The sequence below is a fragment of the Urocampus carinirostris genome, chromosome 10, assembly GCF_059441175.1.
Source record: "Urocampus carinirostris isolate Australia breed hairy pipefish chromosome 10, RoL_Ucar_1.0, whole genome shotgun sequence".
NCBI lineage: Eukaryota > Metazoa > Chordata > Actinopteri > Syngnathiformes > Syngnathidae > Urocampus > Urocampus carinirostris.
In genome coordinates, this window is record NC_142358.1 from 23853748 (window position 1) to 23876519 (window position 22772).

The 22772-nt window shown below is 38.2% G+C and overlaps 1 protein-coding gene across 3 annotated transcripts in view; it reads right to left on the minus strand.

Annotated features, from left to right (window-relative positions):
* dpf1 (double PHD fingers 1) overlaps positions 1-22772 on the minus strand; it is an 89259-nt gene that overhangs the window by 61955 nt on the left and 4532 nt on the right. The window lies entirely within an intron of this gene.

The window sequence follows — 22772 nt, forward strand, 5'->3', positions numbered from 1 at the left end:
CAGTTGCTTTGACTTTTTTGGCTCCTACCCCTACTGCCTGGCGCCTTCGGCTTCTTTCTCCTCCATAAGTAAATCTTTATTTACTTTTACACTCTCCTGACACGATTTATTTTGCGTTCACACTTCACACCTCCCTCTTTGTCTTTCCACAGTTAATCACTTCCCTCTCGAGTCTTCTGCAGGCGCCAAGGTCACTGTGCTTTACGCACGCCAGTTTCATGACACACAATGCGAAGCCTTGATAGACAACTGTCGATATTTGGAATCCAATTTCTAGATCCTGTGTTCTGGAATTAGTGGAAAAGATACCAGACTGCTGCAGAGCCTATTTAAAGGGGCAGTGTGTAGTATTTAGAGCCTCCAAGTGGTTAAAAATCTTCATTCGTGAAAAAATAATAATGAAATAGTAAAATAAATACTTGAACTGTTATATAAACACGCATTTTAAACTATGGATGGATCAAGGATGTTGCATCAATTTTACAACATTGTACAGTCGATAATTTTATTCTGTTTGTGATTGGTGTGTAACATAAATGTAACTACTCCTTTGTGTGAAGTAACTCTGAATAAATTACTAGTGATCCCAAGAGCCAAGAAGAGATCCGCAGGTTCAAGAGAGTTTTCCATTCGGGCCCCAATCCTGTGGATTACTCTTCCCCCTCTTTAAATCTAAGCTTAAAACACACTTGTGTTTTATAGCATATGAATGACCTATATTTCATGTTGACAATATCTGTGTATTATTTGTTATTGCACATCCATTGCAGCCTGGTCATCCTGGAAGGGGGATTACCTCATGTGCGGTCCCTTCTCAAGGTTTCTTCATTTTCCTCATGTTGAGGTTTTTGAGTTTTTCCTTGCCCTCATGTAGGTTTTAGATCAGGGGATGGTGTAATAATGTCTGTGGTTTGCAATAATCTGTGGTCAGTGCAGCCCGTTGAGACTCTTTGTGATTAAGGGCTATAAAAATAAACATGACTTGACTTAAATTAAATATTTAAATCACAAATATTACAGTTGCTTTGCTAAAATGTTACTAGACATATATCCATCCATCCATTCCAGCTATCTTCGGGCAGTGGGCAGGGGACACCCTGAACTGGTTGCCAGCCAGTCGCACACAGAGACAGACAACTGACTCATTCACATCTAGGGACAATCTGGAACGGCCGATTAACCTGACATGCATGTTTTTGGAATGCGGGAGGAAATCGGAATGCCTGGAGGAAACCCACGCAAGCAAGGGGAGAACATGCAAACTCCACACATGAAGGTTCGATCTCATGAACTCAGAACTGCGCCGCACACGCGCTAACCACTGCGCTGCCGTGCTGCCCTACTAGACATATATAATATTTGATAAATTAAATACAGTGTTACATATGAGCTCCTTGAGCTATGAGATATTTGAGATACAAGAGTTACAAGAATTCCCAGACATTACCACAATCGGTGTGTGAGTGTGTGTGTGAATGGGTAAGTGTGATGCACATTGTAAAGCACTTTGGGAGGACCTCAGTGACTTTAAAAGCGCTACATAAAGGAAGTCAGTTTACATATGTACATATTTTAATATCGACAAATGTGAAGGAGAATTCCTTACATTTTGTTTTGACTATGACATCATCGCTATTGACCAATCGTGTTGCTATTCTCCTTACTGATGTTTGGGCTCTCTATTGTTCTCTTTGCAAGTTCAAAATCCATTAATGTCTTCTCCGTGTGTCTACCTAAATTTAATCTTAACACCGGCGCTTGTAGACAACATTCCAACTTTTTATAGACTAGCTTTTGAGCCTGCGCTTCCTGATTACATGTGTCATGTGAACTGACTCAACCAATTAAAATATTAGTCACATTAAACGAGGCTATTTCGTGGTATGAGCATTTTAAAAAATTGTGGAAAAAAAGTCTTACCTACAAAGACCGATGCGGTAAAAAGTCATGAAAAGTAAGGTCAATGAGCAGGTATTTTAAACATTTCTATGACTTTTTGGTGGCTTTTTCGGTAAACTTTATTAATTTTTGATTCACAATGATGACTCATTCTCTCATTCTCTTTCTCTCTTTCTCCCCTTGTTTCTTATTTGGGAATTTTGTAAGAATTCAGTACCCAGAATGTTTTTTGTTACTTTGTTCCTTACATCGCCATTTCCAATTTAGTCTTTGTTCATGGTTTGAATACTGTCAGTTTTTATTTTGTTTGGACATGTTATTTGAAATGTGTTTGTCACTTTGTTCCTTGCATTTCAATTTTTCCCTTTGTTTCTGGTTTGGATATTGTCACTTTTGATTTTGTTTGGTTATCTTATTTGTGACCCATGTTTGTTTGTTACTTTGTCCCCAGTTTTGTTATTAAATTCCATGAGCACCCCTGTCTCAGTTCCTCGCCGTTCTTGGCCGAGTCCTGTTATCAAGTCATATACAGTTTTTACAAAGTGATACCAACCAATTTAATAGCTATTATAAAAAAACGCTGACACTCGAATTTGTTTCTCATACTCGCAAACCCAATTGCCTTCACTAAACTACAAAACAACCAAAGTTGGTTATTCAAAGTTCATGCAGGTTCTCATTTTAAAACTGTTGAGGGTTAAATGTTTAGCGAAGACAAATGTTACAAAGAGGAAAGGACATATCCACAGTGAAGATTTTAAAATTTTGGACACGTTCAACTGTAAGACGGCAAAGAAGATCCTGACAGTATGTGTAGCATCCTTAAAACCTATGGAAGCCATCCTGCAACCTTTCTGGCCAACATGTGACATTTTAAGGATGTGATGTGGGCAACAATAAGTTGGGAAAAGCATGTTCATGTTTGTTAACGTGTCACTATAATAAACTGCCTAGAATCTGTTGAAGAGAACATAGCTTATTTGTTTGGGCATTTGAGTATTTTTTCAAGTGGTGTAAAACACTTTGAAGGGACAGCGTGTATTTTTTGACCACTAGGTGTGGCTGAAAGGTGTAATGCAAGTATATCTAACTCAGTTTGGGGCCAGATTCAGACTTTTTGTTCTCAGGCGGTTCAGATCAGTAACATAATGTAAACTAAAAAATCTTAGTTTACCGTATTTTTCCATTTTCATTTTTATCATTCAGACTACATTAGTAGCCTACCTTACATATCATAATCATAGATGACAAGGGCTTTTTGCTAAGCAAAACACATTTATTCACAAAGAATAGGAAAATAAACAATTTTATCTTTGGCATAAAACATATTAACTTTGTTTTTTTTAACAATTGAGTGAATGCAGTTTCACACCTGAACCAACTTAACACGCTGTACAAACTCAAGTGGGAGCTATAAAAAATATATATAATTTTTCTCCTAATTGTGAAAAACAAAAAACAAAATAAAAGTTTTAGCAGTGCATGGGCAATAAGATTAGACTATGTGTGCAATGGTTAGCACATTCGCCCAACACGCAAAAGGTCCCAGGTTCGAGATCGGGTGGAAACATAAGTTGGCCTGAAGAGGGATGGGCGCCATCAGGCTGTACTTGCCCAAAGGAAAATGGTGCCCCACTAACCCTAGTGGTAAAGTGATCCAAACAAAACAAAACAAACACATCAGATCAACTGGGCCTACTAAACATGAGTGGGATTTCTTTAGTGCACTCCAGCGGCGAGGGTGAGCATTTTGCCCTAGAGACTCGCTCTTTTTTTTCACATACTCAGAAATGTATGGCAGGTCAGATTTAATCATCCAATGAGCCAGATCTGGCCCGCAGGTTGTATGTTTGACATCGCAGGTGAAATGCAACCGAAAAATAGAGCAAAACTCACAACGAATAATACAAACTACAAAGACTAAAACTGACCAAAACACGACATTTTACTTCTCATTTTCTTTCCCAGCCTTTTTAAACCTTATAGCAAGATGACACACAACTATGTAAGCTCCCTTTAGGTGAGGGTCGAGCTATGTAAAATAAATGCTAGTTTCTCAAACTAGAAGTATTATAAAAATGCAATTGTTACTGATAGTTTAAATATACAGTGTCTTTTTTTTATGAAATCAAGTTTTCTTACTACTAGGAGGCGCTGGCATCATTTGGTTGATGAGCCAGAGACAGTCCCAGTGGATTGAGGCAAATATGAAGGATTATACATGAAAGAAGTTTGTTTAATTAAATAGGTAAATTAACACATCTAATTAAACCAAAAATATTGCTCCATACAGGCATATATTCAAAGATGACATTTTGGGGAATATTTAACATAAAGAAGCACACTTGGCATTTAAAGCTAATAAAGTAAATGAGAGAGAGAGAGAAAGAGGGCAAGAGGGAAGTAGAGATATACAGTGATATTAGAAGTATTTGAAAACCTTTGTATCATCTAGAGTTCTGACCCTGAAAGACCTGTTAGTCCGCCCATTAGAAGTCCACTTGCACTCTATGTATCATCCTGAATCAGATGCACCAGTTTGAGGTTGTTAGCTGCATAAAGACACCTGTTCACCCTATACAATAATCCATCCATCCATTATCTGCACCGCTAATCCTCAGTAGGGCCGCGGGGCCTATACAATCAGTAAGACTTGAACTTTTAACATGGCGAAGACCAAAGAGCTGTCCAAAGACACCAGAGACAAAATCGTACTGGAAAGGGCTACGGAGCAATTGCCAAGCAGCTTGGTGAAAAAAGGTCTACTGTTGGGGCAATCATTAGAAAATGGAAGAAGCTAAACATGACTGTCAATCTCAATTGTAGTGGATCCCCATGCAAGATATCACCTGTTGATAAACCTTTTGAAAGACTACAGGAAACGTTTGACCTCTGTAATAGCAAACAAAGGCTACTGTACCAAATATTAATTCATTTTCTAAGGTGTTCAAATACTTATTCGCAGCTATATCACACAAATAAATCGTTAAAAAAATCATGCAATGTGATTTCTGGATTTTTCTTTTTAGTTTATCTCTCTCACTGTGGACATGCACCTACGAGAAAATGTCAGACTTCTCCATGATTTCTAAGCGGGAGAAATATCAAAATACTTATTTTCTTCACAAGATGGAGAGAAAGAAAGAAAGAGAAATTCCCAAAACAAAATGAAAAAAATAGTCCACCAAATAGCTTCCCCATTCAGCGGCCATCACATTAAATCCTCCATCAAATTTCCCCAGAAGATCCCACCAAAATAAGTTCCTTCACAATACTGCAAGTTGACAGCTGGAGAAAATAGCTTCCATCAATTTAGCCACACTCAGTTTATAATATTGAGATAAGGAAGGCGCTTGACTGTTGGCGAAATTGAAGGCAAGGGAAAGTGCCTTAAAAGAAATGTGGTTTGATTAAAACAGAAAGGGATGGGTAGAATATAGGCACACAAGGGCAAAGGAGACGGTAAAGAGTGACAAATGACGGACAAAAAGAAAGGAGGGAAGCACAACGACCTGTGAAATGCTCATTTTTCGGCAAGGACATCGCTCAAAGATAGCACTTTTCATCTTTAATCCCATCATTAAAAATTGGCTTGCAGTCGCATAATAGGGACCATGAAGCCATCGTTCAGGTGCAAATGGTCACTGTCTTTCAGTTAAACCCCGAAAGGAAAATACAGTAAAAGCAAATTTTTTTTTTTTGGGGGGGGGGATGATTTGATTAGTCTTTGCATTTATTTACGATACTGTAAAATCTAATGAAAATTTTAAAGGGGCAGTGTGTATAATTTATTGCCTGCTAGTTGTTAAAAAACCTTAATTGAAATTATCTTGATTTGGATAATAAGCAAAAATACATGATCTAGCATATAAAAGTAAATTTTTTTTTCAACCTTCAACCTTTTACATAACTCCTTTTACATCTTTTCTTACTTTTTAAGAATGTTCTGCTTTTTTAATTTGATTTATTTTTAAAAAATGTTTTACCTTAATTCCCTTTTTTTCCCCCCTTTTCATTATTTTTTTCGTATTTCCCTTTCTGCTTTCAAATTTTTTTGTATTCTTAACTTTTTTCTTTTTCTCTTTTTTGTTTTTCATCATTCTTTTTCCCGTTTTGTCTTTTTCTTTTTTTTCCTTTGCGAAAGCCAGGCCAAAAAAAACGGGAAAAATTCTGCATTTTGGTCATTTTGAGTCTCCGTAATCTGTAATATTCCTACTTGATTTTGCTTGCGCTACACAATACAGTGACATCTAATGACACATATTAGAGGTAATATTTGGACCCGGGCCCGAACCCGACTCCAACCCAGCTCGAATTTTGGCGAGTTCGGGCTTAAAATATCGATCATTTAGTCGGGCCAGTTGGGCTTTTCTCTCGTGGAGGATCTATACAGCATCTATAATTTTTACACAAATTAATTATTTAGATAAAGAGATGCTTACCAAAATCAGTTTAACTCCAAATCACAAAATCTAAAGAAATTTTCCTCCGTTGTTGTGATAAAAGTCGCGTCAGACGTAATTTATGCTTCATGCCAATAGCCCACAAGGTTTACAAACTTTCTGCTTTTTGGACAAATCCTTCACTATTTGCAGCTTGTAATCTGCAGATTTTTTTTCTGTGCCATTTTGTTCAGTTTCTCTTTTGTTCACTGCAAGTCGCGAGATTCTCCCTTCGGCGCCAAACCGTTCATTTAGGCGCTGCACTTGCAATGCACATTTGAGGGACTCGCCCCTTAATAATAATAATAATAATAATTTCCTTTGTATTGTCATTCTTTGTAACAGTGTACACAGAACGAAATGTCGATACACCTGACCCGTTGTAGCGAGTCGATGCAGCCGCAGCCAACAGAGGGCGCCGCCATTATACCAATTAGGTATGTCTCGGCCGAGGCGCGAACCAGCGACCTCCCAGTCTCAAAGCGGGCACACTACCATCTAGGCTACTGAGCTGGTGATAAACCCGAAGCTGCGTAGTTCAGCCGAAACGCACAGCTGAAGTTAAACTTCGTGTTTACCCTGGCAGCAAATTAGAGCATCGGGTTTATTTCAGGCTCGTTTATCAAATAAAGTAAATCCGTCGGGTTCAAGCGGGTTCGGGTTTATATACCGGCGACTCGGGTCAGGTCAGGCTACATTTTTTTAGGCCTGATCTTACCGCTAACACATATTACACACTGTCCTTTTAAGGGAAAAAAACGCTGATACAGCTGCACAAAAGTGCAGTTGGTAGCAGAGGGGAAAATACTAGTGTAAGGAAGTAATTAGCAAGTAAATGAGCATTATAGTAAACTGGTCACCAATCCTTTTTTCCAGTGTACCCGATGATTTGGTGTTGACCTCTGATCCTGACCTAGCACAAAGCGAGCGGTCAGAGAACGAAAGAGACAAACCTTCCTCAGGGTTAGCATTGAACTAGCTACCTAGGAATAACAAATTGATTTGGAAAATTACCGGGGGAAAAAAACATGAAACATCAACAAAACTTCGAGTTAAGCAATTAGCTAGTGTTTTGGGAGGGATTGTGGCATTTGGATGAATGAATGAATAAATGAAGCTTTATTTTAAACATGAGAAAATTAAATAAAACAAAACAATAAGTCAAAAAAATCAAATGTTAGCGTAACATGCCAGAAAACGGGATAGGCGGAAGCATATGCTTATTTAATCCATCCCTTTCGACTTCCTTGATAATTGTGTCCTACTATACATCGAGATCTCCTGTGTATTTACATAAAACAAACCATCACAAATATACATATTTACAGAGGTTCTGCGGCTGCACAGTCACTTCATTATCATCATCACCACCACCACCATTTTCATCATCATCATTGCTGTCTCCATATATTTTCAGCATACCGTATAATAAGAGTCTCTATTATAATAACAATAATTTTCATTGGAGCTCATGGTGACAACTGTTTTGTGGTGTGTGTTGTCCATCATACAAATCTTTGAACCTGCTGCCAGAAGGGGGCCACCCCCAAGCAGCAGGGCCACCCATAGCTAAGTGTCCTTATCCGTGCATTAAAAAGACAATACATGGGAGCTTGAGACAGATATCTCCAGCATCAAAACTCTCATTTGTCTGCCCTAACTATGAGTTGTGCAATATGTATGTTTTGTGTTCTTATTAAATGTTATCTCTATGTGATTGTATCTCGTTTTTATTTAGTTTTAAACATCATCACCAACATATTCACCTCATTGTTTTGTTTATAAATATATATGTATGTAATGAATTTTCACAATATAAAGGTGACAGCAATATAATAACAATAACAACGTTCAACAATTACAATAAGAATAGTTATAGTGGATGTTAAAAATAATAACAATGACAACAAGAACAAAAGTAGTCACGACAATAGTTATAATAATAATAAACTTAATTATTAGCTTGACCCATCTATTGACTATATAAGGCGTCTGCTCAAAAATTATTTGGATACAGATAATATTAATAGTATTACTAATAATAATAATAATAATAACAGTAACAGTCGCATAAATTTATAATAATAATTATCATCATCATAATAGGTATAATAATACCAGATTAGTTATTAGTTTTACCCATCTATTAACTCTATAATGGCACTTATCTCTAAATATCATTCAGACCCCATTTTCTTCCTCTCAGTAATTTGACAATATTGTTTCTTAGAACCTGGAATTGAACTGGTGAATATTTGGAAATTGTTTGAGCTCATCCTGTTATTTGTTCCAAAGTTTCATTCATTCATTCATTCATTTATTCATGTTGTGTTTCTTTACTGTTGGCATTTGATGTTATTTTAAGATAAAAATAAAGGATGCGCGAAGATTTTCAGACCGTTATTTATCAGGCATACAATGGCAAAAAAATGATTTTATAGTCATGAGTCCAATAAAAAAATTGATAATTAAGCTCTTGGAGCCCCGCTACAGTTTTTAGTTCCTAGCTGATAATACTTTGAAAGGGAAAAATTAAAAAGAGGCTTTTAATATAGATTATTCTAGATCAGCTATGTCAAGCACATGGCCCAGCCCATTAGATAATTTTATCCGGCCCGCCATAAATTTCTCAAATTTATCAAAATAAGAAGCAAGTGTCTTGGTAATTTCTATAAAAAGTTAAAACAAATGCAAACCAAATGCTCCCTCCAGTCAATAAAAGGAGTAAATGTCTGAAAGAGCTAAAGTCCTGCACTGCTAAAACCTTTAGTTTGTATTTCTTTTTTAATTTATTTCAAACCAGCATGACAATATTGAGTTTGTATAGCACGGTAAGTGTGTTCAGGTGTAAAACAGCATTCACTCAATTGTTACTATAAACCAGTAAACACGTTCATTGCAAGCGTAAAAATAATCCCGATTGTTTGTGAATAAATCGGTTGTGCTTAGAAAAGATCCCTTTTCATTCGTGATTAAAATACGCAGAGCAGGCTAATAACGTAGGCTGAATGATAAATGAAACTACTGAAAAACAAAGCTGAATATTTGGAGTTGACAGGTTTTTACTGCTTAAACATGCCTGAGAACAGAAAGTCTGGATCCGGCCCCAGAGCCAAACTGAGTTTGAGATCCCTGATCTAGTATACCACCACAGCGAAGGGATCTAGATTTAAATCTATGACCAGCACTATATACACGGAAAATCCGGCTTTTATTTTATTGGGTTAAAGAAATACATAAATTTGTCGCTTGGAAAAGGATTTTGTAACTCATGGGGGTGTGAAATATTTGTATTCCCAACAAGGTACCTATTTTATTTTATTCTTTAACATGAGGATACTGCTGGAAACGTGAATTTTCCTATGGGGCTGAATAAAGGCTCTATCTATCACATATAAATAAAAATGTATATTTCACGGGTATAATTCGAACCCTGCGTAGTCTTTTCTCCAAACCAAAAAGTGACGAAATGAAATGCTAAAAATACTCGAAGAAAAAGAAAAATCCCTTTATGAGCGCTTTCAGAAATGTGTCAAAAACTCGGCCTCCTCTCGTGCAGCATTTTGTTGCCTCAACATTGAAAATTTGGACGTTTTCATTTTTTAAGACGAGCCACTTAGCGATAGTGCCTAACAAATAGATGAATGACCCCACCGTTCCACCCACACCCACATTGTCACGTCGCCACATTTAAGGCTTAAAACTTAAAGCTCCAAATACTGAAACCATTTTCAACAACATGTGAGACACTATCGTAAAGTGGAAAGAAACCATTTTAACATTTAAGTGGGTATTGCAAAAATATTGGCGTCCTGATCTTTCAGCTCAGCCAATTGACTCCAGAAGTTATGACGAATGACTTCTGAATAATCCAATGTTGACCTATATGACTAAGAGTGACAAACATGTTGCCAATGTTGCCACTGTGTATTGCAACATCCATTACAGCCTGGTCATCCTGGAATGAAGGATTACCTCATGTGCTGTCTTTTCTTGAGGTGTCTTAATTTTCCACATGCTGAGGTTTTTAGTTTTTCCTAACACTCATGAAGGTTTTAGATCAGAGGACGGTGTAATGTTAGTCCATACAGTCGTTTGAGACTTCTTGAGAATAAGGGCTATGCAAATAAAAAGGACTTGAGTGCAGATAGTCTCAGTTTGCACCTGCTCTTTGATGGGCTCAGTGGTTTGTGAAAGTAGACACTGGAGAAAGGACAGTATTATAAAGACTGAAGAACACACCTGGCAAGCCTGGGATAAAGTTGTGGAACAGTTCGAAGCAGGAATGCAGACAGCATTAAACCACTGCAAACCTAACAAATCCTGGCCGTCCTTCTAAACGTTCACCCCAAACAAGGAGAAAACTAATCAAAGAAGCAACCAAGAGGTGCATGATCACATTGGATGTACTGCAGGCATACGCAGCTGAGGTGGGACAATCTGTGCATAAGACAACTATTAGTCATCCTCTGCATAAATCTGCCGTTTATAGAAGAGTGGCAAGTCCCAGTTTGGTTTGCAAGAAGCCTCATGGGAGACACATATAATAAGTGCTCTGCTCAGATGAGACCAAAGTTGAACTTTTTGGCCTGAATGCAAAGCATTACGGTTTGCATAAGTGTATCACTGCACATCAACCTATAAGCACCATCCCCACTGTCAAACATGGTAGTGGCAGCATCATGTTCTGGGGTTGCTTCTCTTTAGCAGGGACTAGATAGAGCCAAATACAGGAAGATTTTGGCAGAAGATCTGTTAGTTTGCAAGATACCTGAGAATGGGCGCATGTTTACCTTCTAACAGGACAACAACCGTAAATATTAAGCAAAGTTTATAATGGTGCATACGGTAATTTACTTTGATGGATTTGAATGATTATCTACCGCGGGTACAAAGGTATTCAGACCTGTTGACATTTTTCACTCTGTGTCATAATTCCAAATCCAGGTGTGAAAAATCCTTCCCAAAAAGACTCATTGCTGTACTATCTGTAAAGATTCTCCTAACACTCCACTTATTGAAACATGAATATTTTGTTTGTTTGTTTGTTTGTTTGTACATGATTCAATTGTTTGTTTGTTTGTACATGATTCAAATTGAATCTTTTCTTCCGGCGCCGTCACGAATGGCAGCCACTCCAGCAGCTCCCGTGTTATTTTCGATTGTTCTCGATTGTTCTCAGCTCAGGGATGCTGCTGGAAATGTGAATTTCCCTTCGGGGATGAACAAAGTATCTATCTATCTATCTATCTAAGGTATTACATCAAGGCGCTCGTGTATGAGATTGTGAAGCCCAGGGGGCTTCCTAGGCACGCCCGTGGGGAGAGCCGGCACACCATTACGCGGGGAGAAGATGGTCAAAAAGAAAAGCTAAAAGGACTTCAGAAGAGGGCTTCACACAGACTCCAACGTGGTCACTTCTTCGGCCGTCTTCGATGGAGTACACTTAGTTAAAGTGTTAGGAAAATAAATCCCCGTGTGAAAATGTCGGCTTTCTTGATCATTTTTATCTCAAGAAAACGAGCGCGCATAAATTGTTGTGTGAATGTAGGTAGTGTTTGGTTAATGGAGTCAGATAACTAATTCAAAAATATGGTAAACAGTACATTTTGATAATTAATTCCCAACAACAGCATTGTCCGGATATTTTTCAACATCCCGAAAAAAATGCCGTATCTACCGTTTATCGTAAGTCGAATGGTCGTAAGTAGGGGAGCGTCTGTAGTTGCATTAGTCTCATTTTCAATTTTAAGTTTTGCTTTTTTTGCCCAGGGTGCATTTTTCGTGTCATTTATTTTGTTGTCGCTGCTTTCCACACCTGACCAACAGTTTATATGCAAAGCGCCACTGCCTGCTATCATCCAGCTGGTCAGGCTGAGAGCACACGGCACAGAAAGATTCAACCGGAAACTAAACTCCTTTTTAGAATAACTGCCACAAGCACATTCACGCATCCAACCAAAACACCGAAATATCTTTTAGCTGTTTTAATGATGTGTTTTCTATTTTCGGGATCTGTTTGGATAATTGCGCACAGAAACGCTTAAGACTCTTAAGTTCATTTAGAAATTGATTCACTCTCGCGGTAATTAACTGGCGTTTTGCCCAATGTGCTAAATAAAAAGCTGCGATGAACAAAAAAGGGTGAGCACACATAACAATGCCGGCAAAACTCATCCTTTTAATGTGCAAGGACATATATGACACATGCATATAAAGCCAAAATGTGTTAGATACTGAAAATTCTTACTGTATAACACGGTTTACTTTTCACGGTTTTGCTACTTCATTGTATTTCTTTGTGCGTTGTATTCTGCATTTTGATTGGCTAAACAGTCCCCTTGCTTATTGTTTGAAGGTAGAGGAATTATTAGTTAAAAAACAAGTGATGTAAATATATTTATACAGTACTTGGTGTGTGAGTGTGTGTATGAATGGGTAAGTGTAAAGCACATTGTAAAGCGCTTTGGGAGGTCTTCATTGACTTGAAAAGCGCTATATAAATGCAGACCATTAACCATTTACTTTTATTTGTTAAATAGATAATTGAGCCTGTAAGTTTGCACTTTGGTTTCAGTGTAGAATTGTCTTTGTGTAATAAAATTTACTGTTATATTTGTGAGGACTTGGGTGGAGGAGAGGTGATTTAAGACGACCGTTATCCCTGCCGCACATCCAGTTCTCTGGGTCCGACGCAATCACAGCGGTACGTGGAGCGGGGAACGCGCAACATGTAAAGCGAGTCTTTTATAACGAAATCTAAGTTTATGAGGACTGCATAAAAAGAGACAAAGAAGAGTAATGAAAGGTGGATAATAAAAAATAAATCAGAGAGAGAGAAGCCTTGCCCAGCCCAACCTGACCCACCCCTGTCCCAAATGTAATGGTTGACATTTCAGGCATGGGTCAAGCTCAGGCTTGAGATCCTATTTCTAGGCTGTAAGTGGCAGACAGAACCCTTCCCGCTTTGGGGTATTACCGCCCCCCCTAGCCAATTGTGTCTATTTGCTGACGTCTCCTTACGCATTCCAGAAACTCAATTTCTAGACTGGAAATCTGATTAGCTTAACCAACAGCTTTATCAAACACTGATGTTATGGTACACGGCCTTCAGGATTTTTTGTGAATGCCTCCGGGTAGATTTCTGAGCCTTAAATATGATTGGTTAAATACTTTAATTTGAAAGCACACATCTACAAGCGGGCAGCATGGCGACGCAGTGGTTAGCGCGTGTGCGGCACAGTTCTAAGGTCCTGGGAACCTCCTGTGTGGGTTCAAATCCAGCTAACGGACTTCCTGTGCGGAGTTTGTATGTTCTCCCTGTGCTTGTGTGGGTTCCCTCCGGGCATTCCGGTTTCCTCCCACATTCCAAAAAACACGCATGTCAGGTTCATTGGCCGGTCCAAATTGTCCCTAGGTGTGAATGAGCGAGCGAGTTGTCTGTACCTGTGTGCCCTGTGATTGGCTGGCAACCGGTTCAGGGTGTCCCCTGCCCACTGCCTGATGATTGCTGGGATGGGCTCGAGCACCCCCGGGACCCTACTGAAGATAAGGTGCAGCTGATAAGATATCTAGAAGCAGCTCAACAAGGTTGAAGAAAAACTAAAAAAGGCTGACAATTTAGTCAATTTAAAAATATTTAATAAGTGTAGTGGTTAGCAGCTAAAACGTATAAGAGTACCGGGTTTAAGACCAGGTGGAAACATTTTATTGCCCTGGAGTGGAATGGGGGCCACCAGGCTTTACTTGCCCAAGACACACCAAACGTAATAGTGCCTACAACCTCAGTGGTTAAGGGATCCATCCACCAACCATTAATGGACAAAATATAATAAACATACCATTATTCAGATATTTTTAGGGCAACAGAGAAGGCCTTGCAGGCCCTGACAGCCCACCACTGCGTAATAACGTGCAGGTAGGCACAATAGGAATTTAGAGTTTATGCCTCTTCTTTTCATCAATTGTGACCCTGATGTGTAAAATGTTGAAAACATTGTTTTTGTTACTTATCTATTCGTCATATATTAAAGGAAAAGTGTGTATTGTTTGACCAATGGATGTCACTGTATGGTGTACTGCAACCAAAAACGCATGCTAAAAAGCACAAGGAGCAATACAAACTAAAGTACAATCACCAAGAGGTTGTCCAGTTGTGTTGCATACAGATTACAGTGATTTGGAGGAATTTGAATGTGCACACATTTTTATAAAAATAAAATTTGTTTAAGCATTTTGACTTGTTTTCTTTAAAGCCCAAACATTTTACTACTCATATATTTTTTTTTTAATGTGGGGTGTCTGTAGCAGCAAGATGACAGACAAAAAAGTCAGCTCCCTTCGGGTGAAACTAATCTTATGTAAAATAAGTGCTTATTTTCCAATCTTGAGTATTTACAAAAATGCACGTTTGCTAAGTTTTCAAATCAATATTGGGTGTGTTTTTTTAACGTTCTTTACCACTACGAGGTGCTAAAAAATACACACTGTCCCTTTAAACCTACACTTTTATAATTCAACATTTATTCCGTTGGTAAACAATATTGCAAATAATATAACCACTAAAATAGCAACCTTTACTCTGCTCTACGCAGAACCTACAATATTCATTTGCCAATTTTTGTTATTGTTGTTGTTTTTCTTTTTTTTTGTAGAACTCATACCGAGAGATGCTTCCAATACTATATAAATTGCCCCTTACAGGGCAATAAAATTATTGGGACGTAACTCCAAAGCCAAGCACAATTTCACATTAGATCAAAGACAATGGGGAAAAAAAATCACTGTATCAAGCCAACCAGAGGAAGCTTTTGTCTCATTTAAGAGTAAATCATTATCATATCCTGACCAACAGACAATGTTTCATCCTCCCTTTCTCCCCCTGACACAGTGCCAACAGTATTTCCTGGTTAGAGCAATTAACACTCATTAGATCACCATAGAGAAACACAGAGCTCCCCCTAGTGGTGAACATTCATTGACGGTGCTGTTCTCGTGAAATGACCTGCATTAAAAACACATTGACCATATATATAACGTATACATTTGTGGTTAGTAAAATGGGAAAACAAGTTTAGATGTATTTTGTATAAAAACAACAGATAGTTTTATAAAAAAACAACAGATAGTTTTATCACATACAGCTTAAGAGTGAATGATTTTGGAACATGTCAGTGACATTTTCTTAGGCTTTTAAAACACTTATGCAGTCTCCGTACACATGTGCACTCTGTTGTACCACAAGGCCCAAAAAATGCACGAAAATCGGCATTTCCCTGCCTAAGAAGCTTTGTGTTCATGCAGGATTGGTGTGTACGTGCGGTCTAGAAGTAATATCAGGCGGCCTTCTGTAGTGTTCATCCCCTCCCCCAACTCAGCTCTTCCATGTCTGAACTCAACAGATTAAACTATGCAATATCACCCGTACCAATCCGGCGCCTCCCCTCCTCTCCGCCACCCTCAATTCAATTTCTTTTCCACTGCCCTCCACTTTCTTTCTTTCTCGCCCTCTCCTACCCATTAATATATACAACTCTTGCAGTTTCTGGTTTCATTGCAGCATACGGAACAATATACCGTATTTTCTGGATTGTAAAGCGCATCGGATTATAAAGCGTATGGAATTAGAACGACAGTCAGGGCTAAGGTTGCACACAATATATATAAAAAACACTGCATTTGTGTATTAAATGATTGGTGATCAATGAATTTGGAGAGAATTTAAAGAGAATTAAAATAGAAAGTGGTAAAATATCAAATAAAAAAGCTTTCTTTTTTAGGTAGTGATACACAACACAGTGGATGATGCACAAAGTACTGTAAAACACACTAAACTATAAGGCACATGGAATTAAAACTATGGTAAGGGCTAGTTGCACGAAAATCTAACACGTACCGTATTTGTGCATTGATTGATCAATTGGAATATACAATTGATTACACTGCATAACATTGGATGCAACTAGAATAAAATCGCAACTGGGAACACATCAAATTCTATCCACTAGACAACACATGAAAAGGCATTGGTTTTATCTCATCGTCACACAATTTTTAGTCACCGTACAACATTGTTCGAGTTATTGTCAGACAATAAACCGGTCCATGACGCAGAAAAGATTGGGACCAACAGAAATACAGTATTTGGCCAACTTGCGATCTCTTTATTTGTGCAGGAACTTCTTAACTGAATAAAAAGACAGGCAATGTGGGAAATAGATATGTGGTTCTGAATGGAATGAAGAGATAGGCATTATGGGCAGTAATTCAGTTGTTCTGATCTAAATGTATAAAAAGCATTGTGGGAATTAATTTGGTAATTCGGGACTAAATGTGAGAAGTAATTCGGTGGCCGCAAGTATGATAACTTTTGTCACTTACAATGCTTAGTTGAAGCTGAAAAAGAGAACCAAACAACTGTTTTTAATCACTTTTTGTTTTCTCATTCCTCTAATATATCTGGTATTGGCTAAAAAGTGTAACATAATGTCTTTTCAAATCCTGTCTGCAGCCCTACTGGTCTAGTGGATGATATTTTCCCCATTGCAATCCGGGTTTGATTCCCATTGCATCCAATATTAAGCAGCTGGGAACAACCATCCATGTCCCTAAAAGCCTGTTGGGGTTTTTGGGTGTGCATTATGGTCCGTAAAAGATGGTATAGTGCAAGCATTGCATGTATTTAGGATAAACGTAATATTTACAACGGTACCTCATGTCTGTAACTCACATATATGGGTGAGCTGAATGTCAAATAAAATAAAAATCCTAACAGTCCTTTCCTTTGAATGTGCATGCCTCTTTCGTGACCACACGTGCATGAACAGTCACATTACCGAATATAAGTGTCCGCACGCATGCATATCTGCTCTTTGTGTGTGGGTGTATACTTCGAATAGCCGCAGTGTGTGTTAGTGCGTCAGGGTAAGGCAATCCGCCTGTGAACAGCTCCTTCAGGTGAGATTTATTGCCACTGCACTTGGCCTCTTATAATGGCGATGGACTCCTTACCCCCGTCTCTGGACCCAAGTGCGCATGTGAGCACACGGGTTGGTCATTTCTTAGTTGAAAACCCCCTCCCAACCTTGGAAAACACGCCACCATCACTAGCAACTCCTCCCCTGTCTGTATCGGTATAGGCAACGTCGGTGTTGACTCCACCCTTAAAATCGCTTGAGTATGGAGGACCATTCATGTCTTATGTAGAAAATAAATGTATAAATAAATACCTACAAATTTATGTCGAATAAACGAGGTTGCAGGTTTGGATTTGGCATTGGTGGCATTTTTTAAGTGATCGCATCATATTGGTAGGGACTAAACAATATTGCTCCCTTTTGGTGGGGGCATAACGCATTTTTTTAAAGGTGTTTTGTTTTAGGTGTCCTTAAAAAGTTAAAAGTGGATTATTTTTTCTATCAAGTATGTGTAAACAATGCCCAACAGTGTTCAGAGATCTCTTATAATTTTTTTCCACGGAACCTATCTGCTTTCATCTTATTTTTAGCAAAGCTGTTCTGGCTGCGGATCACATGAGGTAGGAGGAAAGGGGGAGGGAGTGTTGTTTGGAGAGTGACTGCATGCTCGTCACCGCAGTTTTCATGCTAGCGTTGCACGAAAATGGTGAAAGTAAGAAAAGACCTGTTTCATCCATTCATCATCCGTACCACTCATGCGCAGTAGGGTCACAGGGTGCTGGAGCCCATGCCAGCTATCTTCGGGCACTGGGCAGGGGACACCTTGAACTAGGTTGCTAGTTAGTTGCAGGGCACACAGAGACAGACAACTCATTCATTCACACCTAGGGACAATTTGGACCAGCCAATTAACCTAAAATGCATGTTTTGGAATGTGGGAGGAAACCAGAGTGCCGGGAGGAAACCCACGCAAGCACGAGGAGAAAATGCCAACTGGATTTGATTCCACGACCTCAGAATTGTGCTGCAGACGCGCAAACCACTCATACACTGTGCCACCCAGGACTGCTTTAAGTACAGTCAAAACGCCAAACCAAACCCCAAAAAAGAAGAGTTTATTCGAGCACGTCTAAAAAATGCATGTACTTGCACGCGCCTCAAAAGGAGCTTAACAGAGGCTGATGATGACGCAAGCCTGAAGATGGTTTCAGCAAGTAGAAAAGTTCCAAATTCCATACAGCACTTTTAAAGGTACATTGTGTAATATTTGGCCATAGATGGCATTGTCTTGTCTAAGGCGAAAGAAAACCAGTGCCAAATGAGCACAGCATAGCAGGAAAATGCCAGACAAACATGGCGGCAACTACTATGTAAGGATTTGCCATGTAAAAGAAACACAAACTTCTCAACCTGTGAATATTTTTAAAAACTAACATAGCTACGATAGATCATGTATTTTAATGTTTCCTTTTTACTGACTCAATATCTTGTTGTACCACTTGAAGGCACTAAATATTAAACACTGCCTTCAAGTAATCATATAATATTGTTGGGCCCGCGTCCCTTTCATTCATGCCATGCAATTAAAAAAGAACACATAATTAAATGACGTAATAGAGGCAGAAGATTGCCGAAAAGTGTTTTACAAATACAGTACACCTAATTTGATTTGACAAAATAAATAAAACACATAACAAAATTCACGATAAAGTACAGTACATAACAAAAATACATGAAAAATAAACAATAGACAAAAAAAAAACATGACAAAATAAATGAATAGTACATGACAAAAAAAGCAACAAAAGCCAAAACGAAATACACAACACAATACAGTACATGAGCAAATACATGACAATATCCTTCCATCCATCCATTCTCTTCCACTTATCCGGGGTCGGATCGTGGGAGGCAGGATTGGGTATGGTTACTTTAACTTGATTACTTTCAATTACTTTAGGATTACTCCAATACCAAATATGCTAATAAAAGAAAAAAGAAACAAAATATGAATAAAATTACTTAATTTTGTGCAGGCTTGGGGAGTAACTGAATACATGGAACGGCAAAAATGATGTTGGCAAGCTGTTTGGATTTATTTTCATTTTGTTTCTGTCGCATTTTATGTTAGTTTTGCCATGGAGATCAAAGAGATCAAAGCCAGGAGAGAACGCTTACCATGTGTTGTGAGTCATAATTTTATCCATATTTAGTTTCTTTTGTCTTTTTTTAGCATATTTGGTATTGGAGTAATCCAAAAGTAATTGAAAGTAATCAAGTTAAAGTAACCCTACCCAACCCTGGCGGGGGGAAACAGCTTTAACAGGGAAGCCCAGACCTCCCTATCCCCAGCCACTTCTTCCAGCTCATCCGACGGGATCCCGAGGTATTCCCAGGCCAGCCTAGAGACATAGTCTCTCCAGCGTTTCCTGGGTCGTCCCCGGGACCTCCTGCCGGTGGGACATGCCCGGAACACCTCCCGAGGGAGGCGTCCAGGAGCCATCCTTATCAGATGCCCAAGCCACCTCAACTGGCTCCTCTCAATGCGGAGGAGCAGTGGCTCTCTACATGCCAATATACACAAGAAAACACATCACAAAATTCACAACAAAGTACTCAACAAATGCGCAAGAAAAAATACTGAAACAAATGACAAAATGCGTATATAAATACATACATTGGACGCATTTCATGTATTTTGGTATTACGTGATTTATTTATGTGTTCATTTATTTATAAGCCATATATTTGTGGGTATTTATTTATTTATAGGATCGGTCCTCCATTGCCTGCATCGGTATAGTAGAAGCACCACGGGTGTTGACTCTGCCGTTGAGAACTCTTGAGGACCTAAAAACACATTTGGAATTTAAAAAAATAAAAAATAAATACGAGGAATTAGTTTTAGGAGTGAAGCCGAGCGCTTCACTCCGGACGACTGCTTGGAACTCCAACTTCTTGGATGGAAATCAGTCAAGGTCCCTAACAATGGAAGCTGACTGTCAGTTAGGTAGCACTGGAGAAATAGGTCATTGAGCTAAAAATACTTATCTATACGTTTCTTTCTATCCCTCTTTCCTGGCCTTTCTCTTCAAAAAAACAAAAAGTAAATTAGAAATAAAATCCAAATAATATAATAAAAAGATAAAAAGAATATCCCCTAAAACGTTAGTCCTTAGGCTCCCTTATGAATAAAGAAGTGGGAGCAGGAGCATGTGGATGTGATTTTGTGTATGCACGTGCCTGCAGATGAGCAAGTTAAGAAATGGGGGGGAGAGGGTAGGAGAAAGGAGTGAAAGGGAAAATGAAGATGTAGAAATAGATGCTCCGGCTGCAGTTCAGACTTTGCACGTGGATGTTTGCACACCAAGCTTTATTACGTGGCTCTCATTATTCACTCAGCTCAGCCAAGCGGGGGCTCAGCCACAACAAAAAAAGAAGAATCATGGGGCCCTCCGGAACTGCTTGCAAAGCCATAGAACAATGTGCAAGCATTTCTTTGGAGATTGTTTAAAATGTTTGATTAATAACAGAACATAATCCATTTTTGAGAAGTACAAAACACATTGATTGATTATCAAATTAATTTACAGGAATGTATTCACTCATTTAATCAGTGGTGGTCTATCAGGGCCTGCAAGGCTTTTTATGCTGCCCTAAAAATATTTGAATCATGTGATATAATTGTATTTTGCCCATGAATACTTAATATTTCCAAATTGCCTGTCAGCCTTCTTTAATTGCTTCTCCCCTGGTTGCGCTTCTTCCAGATGTGTGCTATCATATTAAAGCATTTAACCAATCCCTTTTCAGCCATTACTTGTTGCCAGGCCCAGAAATCTGCCCGGAGAACAAGCAGATCTGCAGGCCCTCCTGAGACATAATAGTGACCATGAAACTGTTTGTTTAGCCAATCAAATTTTGAGTTGGCGACATCTAGGCCTTCTTGAAGGCGTAAGGAAACGTCAGTCACAGTCTAAAATCTATTATTCTACTAAAATATAATAGCATTTGTTTTTTCACTCTGCAGTGAACTTTTAACTCATTTAAACTTTGAACTTTTTTATACTAAGCAACTTTAATATCAAGCAACTCAGGAATCTCTGAAAAACATACAACAAAATGTTCATATAAAAATATTGAGTTTTCGGTGCAAAACAAATGCAATATTAAACTTTACATTTGTCATCCCTGAAAAATACATGAATTATTTACAGTCGTAAAAAAAAAGAAAAAATACAAAACAATTTTAACCTTTTTGTACTTAACAAATTTTAAGTCAACAACATAAAATCCCTGGAAAAAACATGCGTATTGACCAATCACAAGAGTCTCGAAGAGAATCGGCTCTTAAATGGTTCACTTCTTTCTCCTGCGAAGTACTGCTTTATAATTCAGCTTTGGTTTGGCTTTGCGTGTCTCTGAACAGGATTAATGGCTCAAGTTTTGAACGAGATGGAGAAAATTTGCATGCAATCAAATTTGTCTCTGAGCCACAGGTACTCATTGAAAGAGCCATATATGGCTCGCGAGCCATAGGTTCCCGACCCCTGACCTAGCCGCTGTTCCCACTCCATTTAATTGTTCTGATGTATTTTACATTAATAGTAAATGTTTTTAGCTTTCTATTGTTCTGCAAAATAGAAGAACAACTATCCCCATTGAATCAAGACAAAATAGTTTTGCTGACATTTAAACAAAAGCTCTTGAGTCACAAATTTGTGAATTTCATATTTTGCTCAAAAATCTTTAAAACTGGTTTTCACACATGTGTTTTTTCCTTTTGCAATTTTTTTGTTTTGTTTTAAACGCTGTTAAGCAAAGATATTGTTTAGACAAATAAGCTGTTTTTTTCTTTAGACTGATATCAATACCGATACTAAAAGTATCTTGAATTGTACTTCTTCAGAAAAAAATGACTAATTTCTTTCTAAATTTAAATGCCAATTAATTTAAATTAATTATGGATTTACACGTAATTAATGCAAATGTATTATCCTTCTAATTTCAAATTATTGATTTATGAAATGGCCACTAAAGGGAATCCAGTACTGGTATCAGCCAAAAAAATCAATACCTTAAAGGAACACCATTTTTTTACCACTAGAGGTCGCAATAATATTTGTGCAACCAAAAACGAGTGTTACAAAGCACAGGTTTACAAACTAAGGTCACTCAAAATGACTAATTCACACAATTTTTCTTCACATTATTTTGCCAAGAATTTCAAAAGGTTTTTGGCTTTATGGGTACCTGTAGCAGCAAAATGGAGGACAATCATAGCAGCTCCTGGAAGGCAAGTCTTGTGTTATTCAAAATAAACATAAATTTCTTGACCTAAGATTATAAAAAAAACTTTAGGTTTATGTGTTGTTCATGTGTTTGTCCATTATTCAAATCACTATTGTTTTATTTAAAGTTTTTCTAGGAAGCACTAAAAACACACTGTGTCCTTTTAAAAAAGGAATATGACTACCAATAATGATACCTCAGATAACCGAACCTTTAAAATGAC